The following is a 6,929-nucleotide window of genomic DNA, read 5'->3' as shown; positions in this document are numbered from 1 at the left end:
CAACCACTTACCTAGGGATATCGAACTGTCCCAAAACAAACCTTCACTCCGCTTGAAAACTTCCTTCACCACCACAAGTTCCTGAATCCAACCACAAAATTCCATGGGTAAATTAGCTTTGGCCCAAGAATACCTAACGACGATGGTCTGCCAAAAGGAACCGAAACTTACCCCCAAACAGAAAGATCGGGTGAACCAATCGCGATCCAACAACAACCAAAATCGGCCGCGCCAAGATTGACGGATGACGCTTGGGTTTAGACCGGTGGCTGGCGAACGGGAAGGACGGTGTGGCCCGGGGAGAAAGATGCGGATTCAGGTCGACGAACAGGTCTGGACGCAGCTTCGATTCGTCGATCACTGCTTTGGGTCGACGGACAAGTCGACACAGCTTCCATCACGATCGACAACGGCTTCGGGCTCCTTGTGCGGCCGAGCTTCACCACGGAATGAACAAAAGCGGACAGGGAAGGACGGCGGCTGGCGAATGCGGAATCGGTCGATGACAGAAACGACAGTGGTGCGGCTGGGAGAATAAGAAGAAGGAGAAGGGTTTCCTTTTTCTTTTTTTTCCCCTCTTTTTCTCTATTGCATGTTTCTCGAGGTCCTCCTTTAAAAAAAAATAACCTACCCTTAACCCTAATTCTTTTAGGAAAAGGTCAAACAAAACAAAGAGAAGTACAAATAAAATATAAATAAATAAACATAACACCCACAATTTCCTTTTTTCCCAAAAACTCAAACCACTAATAAAATATTTAGTTCCTAAACTTTTGCCTTGAACTAAAAGAAACGATTAATTCCACGAATTAATTTAAATCTTACCTAGATTTCGAGACGTTACAACGTTCCCTCTTTAACAAGCTTTCGTCCTCAAAAGTTCTAGTCCTGGAAGAGCTCTGGATGCAGTGATCTCATCTCGTCCTCTCGCTTCCAAGTTGCTTCCTCAAACTGATAGTTCTGTCACAACACCTTCACTAGTGGCACCTCCCTATTGCGCAAAACTTTCACCTCCCTGGCCACAATTTTCTTAAGCTTCTTTTCGTAACTTAAGTTTTCATTCAACTGCAAAGGCTCAAAGTCTACCACATGAGACGGGTCCGTTAAATACTTCCTCAATATGGAGACATGAAAAACATTATGGACCACGGAGAGAGACGGTGGTAACGCCAAACGGTTTTCGTATTGTGACTGTAATTGTTTGTGTTCAATTTCGAATAGAATTTGGAATGATCCTTCTACTGCTCATGGAAATCCTCATGTCTGATTTCCTTCATCACTAACTTCTCAATCCTATTAAGGTTGATGTGACCTAACCTTAGATGCCAAAGATGAGCGTTTTCCTTAGGAGGAACCTTTGGTCTTTTTCCAGTTGTTTCCGTACTGAACATTTCTATATTAAACAAGGCTTTTATGACTAATGACCTTAGTACATATAAGTTATTTTCCATTGAACCAAAACCAATCTCCATACCAATCTTGAAAATAAACACTCTACTCTAAGAAAAAGATGCGGTATAACCTTGTTCAATGAGACAAGAAATCGAGATTAAGTTCCTCTTGATATAAGGAACTATAAAAATATTATCCAGTAATAGATAATGTTTCTTGTCCAAAAATAACTTCAGCCTGCCTACAGCAACAGCTGAAACAACCTCACCAGTACCAATTCGAAGAGCCAACTCTCCCTCTGGCAACGTTTGTCAAGAACTAAATCCTTGGTAAGAAGAAATAACGTGGTTAGTAGAACCTGAATCAAGTATCCAGGCAAAATCATCATTCTCTACCAAACACGTCTCCAAGACCAACAAATCACATTTACTATCTTTACACTTCTTCCTCTTTTGGAGAGTAGTGAGATCAGTATCAGAACCTAAATAAACTCCAAGTTCCATTTCAGAGAACACTTCTCGTCGATGAACTTCACCAGAGTCAGCAACACTTGCTTTCTTTAATTAGAGGTTATCTTTGGAACTAACACTACTGGTTTCTTTGTCATCCATCCCTTTGTGCTCAAAAAATGATAATTGACATTCAAACAATTCTTGTAACGAGTCCATGATCTCATGTCCAATGACCATTTTCTCAACCCTCTTGGCCAATGCATCTAGTATGCTAGCCAAAATGTAAGTTCGAACCAACGAGTTAGTCTGCATCCACACCTCATATGCATTACGAACATTTCGTAGTGCATCAAGGGTCGGGACTTGAGGACACTCCTCAGCCATGACAAACTCGAGGTCGTTTACCACGAAATATGTTTTAACATACTCTTTCCAATGTATGTAATTGGTCAAATTAGAGGCAACTAACGGAACATCTTACATGTTACTGAACTACTCTTACTGGAATGTGGTTCCACTACGCGCCCTCCTGTTCTTGATGGCACAAAATACTCTTACTAGAAAGCCAGATGACTGCCTTCTTGAAATCAATTGACAATAAAACCTGGAAGGCAGTAGTCTCAGGGTGGTCTCATCCAACTATGAAGAATTCTTATGACAAACCAGAAATTCAATGGTTTGAAGCTGAAGATGAAGCTTCTTTGGGGAACTGGCGAGCTTTAAATGCCATATTTATTGGTGTGGATTGCAAAATATTTCGTTTATTTAACACTTACACTTCGACTAAATAAGGTTGGGATATCTTATCGATTTCCCATGAGGGAACTTCAAAAGTAAAGCCTTCGATACTGCAACTATTGACATCAAAATTTAAAAATCTCAAAATACAGGATGATGAATCGATTGTCAAATTTAATATTTGGTTATTAGACATTACTAATGAGTCATTTGCCCTAGGTGAGAGAAAAGCTAGTTAGGAAAGTACTTAGGCCTTTTCCTAAGAAATTTGATATGATAGGAACTGATGCATTATTTTATGCGATGAAATAATGGTAAGGATTGCATTGGTGGAAAATGCATTGTGCAAATAAGTTTTCTCAGCAGGACCCAAGTATAAATCTTACTGAGTTTCCTGGTATGACCAGGGTCGAACTCAGGGACTAAGGAAAATATATGCGGTGGTAATTTTGAGATCACTTTGCGGTAACAAATAAATTAATGGTTTGGTGTTTGAAGTATAAAAAGTATGCGGAAGATTTGAGAAAAGATTGATTATGTGACAGATACACTGAGTACGCGGAGGAACGGGTTGAGAAAGTCTTTAGCTAACGTTTCTCGAGAATGCATTCAAACTATGCGATCATGCTACACTCATGCGACAACAAATCATTTTCCAATGCAAATGAGGTGGCTCCTAATTTTAGGACGCAGCGATGAATGCGATAGTGTCTATAGAGCTTATTCCTAAGTCTCTACTTCTTGCCTATGCGATGATGCCAGATGCACACAAGGACAAGGTGACCGCATACAATCATAACCTATCTCTAGGATTCATGCGATGCTTTAATAGCAAATAGAGCTTATTCCTAAGTTTCTATCTCTTGATTATGCGTTTCTAATCTGACTCTCCCGAGCTTAGATTCTAATATGACTTTTCCAAGCCTAGATTCTATCCTTAGAATACCCTCCCGAGTATCTCTAATGGACGAATGATGCATACATAATACAAGATAATAGCATAGAATGAAGATCCCCAGTTATGCTAGCTAAGTCCTTCCCAACCCATTCGACAGATTTAGCTACTAATGCGCAATGTACAGAGAGTGAACATATATGAAGATGCAATTTCCATTTCTATAAATAAGTTTAGAGTACAAAATGACAATGGAAAGTAAAGGTAGAGAGCCTGGTAGCAATTCCTTGCTTCCCCAAGCCTTTTACACTGTTATCTCTATTTTGCTCAAACGATGTTCTTGCTTCCGTAAGAGTTGGCCCTCTCTCGGAATTCGACGCTTCCGGCACTCTTCAAAGTTCACCGGAACGATCTCTTGGTATAATCTCCCTCTACTCGCTTCTGCCTTCTAAATAAAGAAAACTATGAACAAGGCTACTTCTATCTATGTAGAAAATTATCTAACTGAACGAACTCCTTCACTGAAGGCGACCTTCGATATTTATAGACCTTCGGGGTGAAAGGCTTATTCTCTCTTATGATTGATAGGATGGCATTAATTCTCTATCTGATGCACCGAATATTTGTCACCAAAAAGTCGAGTGTACTTGCTACAGTAGGTTGTTAACGGCTTGTCAACTTAATTCGAAATCGACAATCATCAGCTTTCTGTTCCATCGTGATTTATTACGCTTTTCCCCCAGATACACCCACCATGATGTGTTAGCTCTATGCAGCAACCTTTTTGAGCAAATATTCGCGAGCATAAATGATCGCCTAGCCTTGCGTCAACGCAATCTCTTAATGCACTCGGCCATTGATTTCCTTGATACCATTTTCCACTTTATGTCAACGCATATTCTGCACAAAAATACATAAGTTAACTATTTTAATGCAATGGACGCATGCGATTGAAATATTGTGAACTTAATGCTTTTGGACGCAATATTGTATATTTTTATCATCGCAATCCTGCATTGTTTTGTAACTTAGCACTGTAATAACGTGCAATTCTGCCCGTTATCAGTAACAGCCATTAAGGAAGCTCATGGCATCTCCATGATGTAAGTGAAGGAATTCTAAATCTAGAAAACCAATGAGCGGAAGCAGATCGTTCCAAATCCCATTGTCAAAGAACATGAACATTTACAATCAAACATAATAGTTATGCATCAAGTTTAAATAACAGCATGCTTCTTAAAGAACAAACAAGAGATCAAGTAAACATACCTCTGAAGAACCCTTTCTTCTAGTTTTTACTCGATCAAACTCAAAGGCGTCAAACAACACGAACGCAGCAAGCCTCTGGCAAATCCTCGATCACCACTGAGTATAACTCGATCCTCGACCCTTGAATGGAACTTGACACTACCACGAGGCTACCTTGGTATTCTTGGTGTGAGAATCCAAGAGGTGTGGCCTCTGTATGGATTTGGGTAGAGGGATGGAAGAACTAGACGATCGAGTAGTCGACAGAAGGGATAAGACTATCATATAGACTTGAGTACTCGATCGTTTATCAAGCTAGTAATTATAGTATAGAAAACTCGATCGATCGTTTACTCTCTCAACAAGCTATCTGATAACTTGAGTAGTGTAGTACTTCGAATGAAAAATGAAAAACTATTTTTCACTTTATCCATCAGTTGCCATAAACCGTGCATAACCAACCACTAAGTCGGTTATTGGAGAAAACCGAAATCAATATCTCATAATTAATTTATTATAAATAAAAACTAATTTATCATATTATATTTATAACCTATAGTTTTAGTATCACATCATATGCAACATATAAATCATAGTTCTTTTTTTTCTTTATGGCATTTAATATAAATCATATTTATATTAATTCCTCCAATCAAATAATAATGCATCAAATACATTAAATAAATTATATCACATATAATTGAATCAATTTAATTATATCATATATAGTCAAATTCCCTCTTGTTAATTTGAACACCTCAAACTAACCCAAAAACTTATTCTTAACATGAATCCATTGAGCTACCAAAGGGACCTGATGGATCTGTAGCTTGAATCTCCAACGGTACGTGAATAACTGACTAAACTCTTTAATCACGATATCCACCATCCGTTAACTCCCGAGCACTCTACTAAAAATCGACAGTTACCTTGTTCACACTACATATATATTTCTGTGTCCATCGAATATAACCAATCAATAGTAAGGAAAACTAGAAAAACAAAATAAAGGAGTAGCTTTGCAGTCCTCAGTTGAAGAGGAGCTTGATGGTCTGAATAGGGTGACTGATGAGTCTATTGTTGAATTCTATATCCTTCTTGTCCAAACAATTCAATCGTGTTCTCAAATGATTTGAGAAGAAGACAGGAAATCTAAGCGCTCGGAGTTCCAAATCAAGAGGAAATCTTCTTCCCAAACACTTTAAAACCTAAAATATTCGAAGAGGACCTAACAAGGCAAGTTCTACTAGCTACCAAAACAATGAGAAGTTCTTCAAGCGCAGAGAATGTGAAGCCTTCAATGACTTTCAAGCTAAATGTCTGAATTTTCTAAAAAGGCAAAATAGAAGTTATGTCTTGACTTGCTCTTATGATGACTCTGATAGTAGTAGCGACTCTGAAACTGATGTTAAGGTGCTTGTTAGTAACATCTCATCTAACACTTTGTCTTATGAAAATCCTGAGCTTGATGTGTTCATGAGAAGTGAAGATAGCGAGAATAATTTTGTGTTATCTGATCCTTCCTATTAAACACTATTTGACAAGTGGCAAGATGACTTGAATGTTCTTGATGTACAAAAGGAGAGAATTGGGTCTCTAATGGCTGACAATCATAGACTTATGTCTACAATTGTAGATTTAAAACGTGAACTAAATCTAGTTAAAACAGGGAAATACTCCATGTGCAAGTCAGTTAGAATGTTTAACTCATGCATTAAATTCTAGATAGAATTTTATCAAAAGGAAAAGTTGCCAATGATAATGCAGGGCTAGGATTCTTGAAAAGGGGAATCAGGGATAATCAACCATCCAATCTTAAGGGAAAAGCACAACATCCTGAATCTTATGGCTTATCAAAAGTTTCTTCTATTAGTATTAACAGAAGACATAATCGCCATTTTAAGCAAACATGGATATGTCATCACTGTGGAAAAAGAGGTTAAGAAGACTTTTTTGTTTTCAACTGTATGGAACTCCATATAGATCATTAAACCTGTCCCACATGTCTTCTTCTTCCAAAAATAAAATTCCTCATAATCCTCGAATGAAACAGGTATGGAGAATCAAAGTGTTCGGAATGTCCTTAAAAGTATTATTAACGAACTCATGACTATAGTATGAATACTTTAGCTTTATGTAGAGACATAAAAGATGATCAAGTTATAGTATATAGCCTAAAAGGTCTATAAGTATATGGATGAGAT

The sequence above is a fragment of the Benincasa hispida genome, unplaced genomic scaffold (assembly GCF_009727055.1).
Source record: "Benincasa hispida cultivar B227 unplaced genomic scaffold, ASM972705v1 Contig132, whole genome shotgun sequence".
Taxonomy (NCBI): Eukaryota; Viridiplantae; Streptophyta; class Magnoliopsida; order Cucurbitales; family Cucurbitaceae; genus Benincasa; species Benincasa hispida.
Note: the sequence above shows the minus strand (reverse complement) of the source record.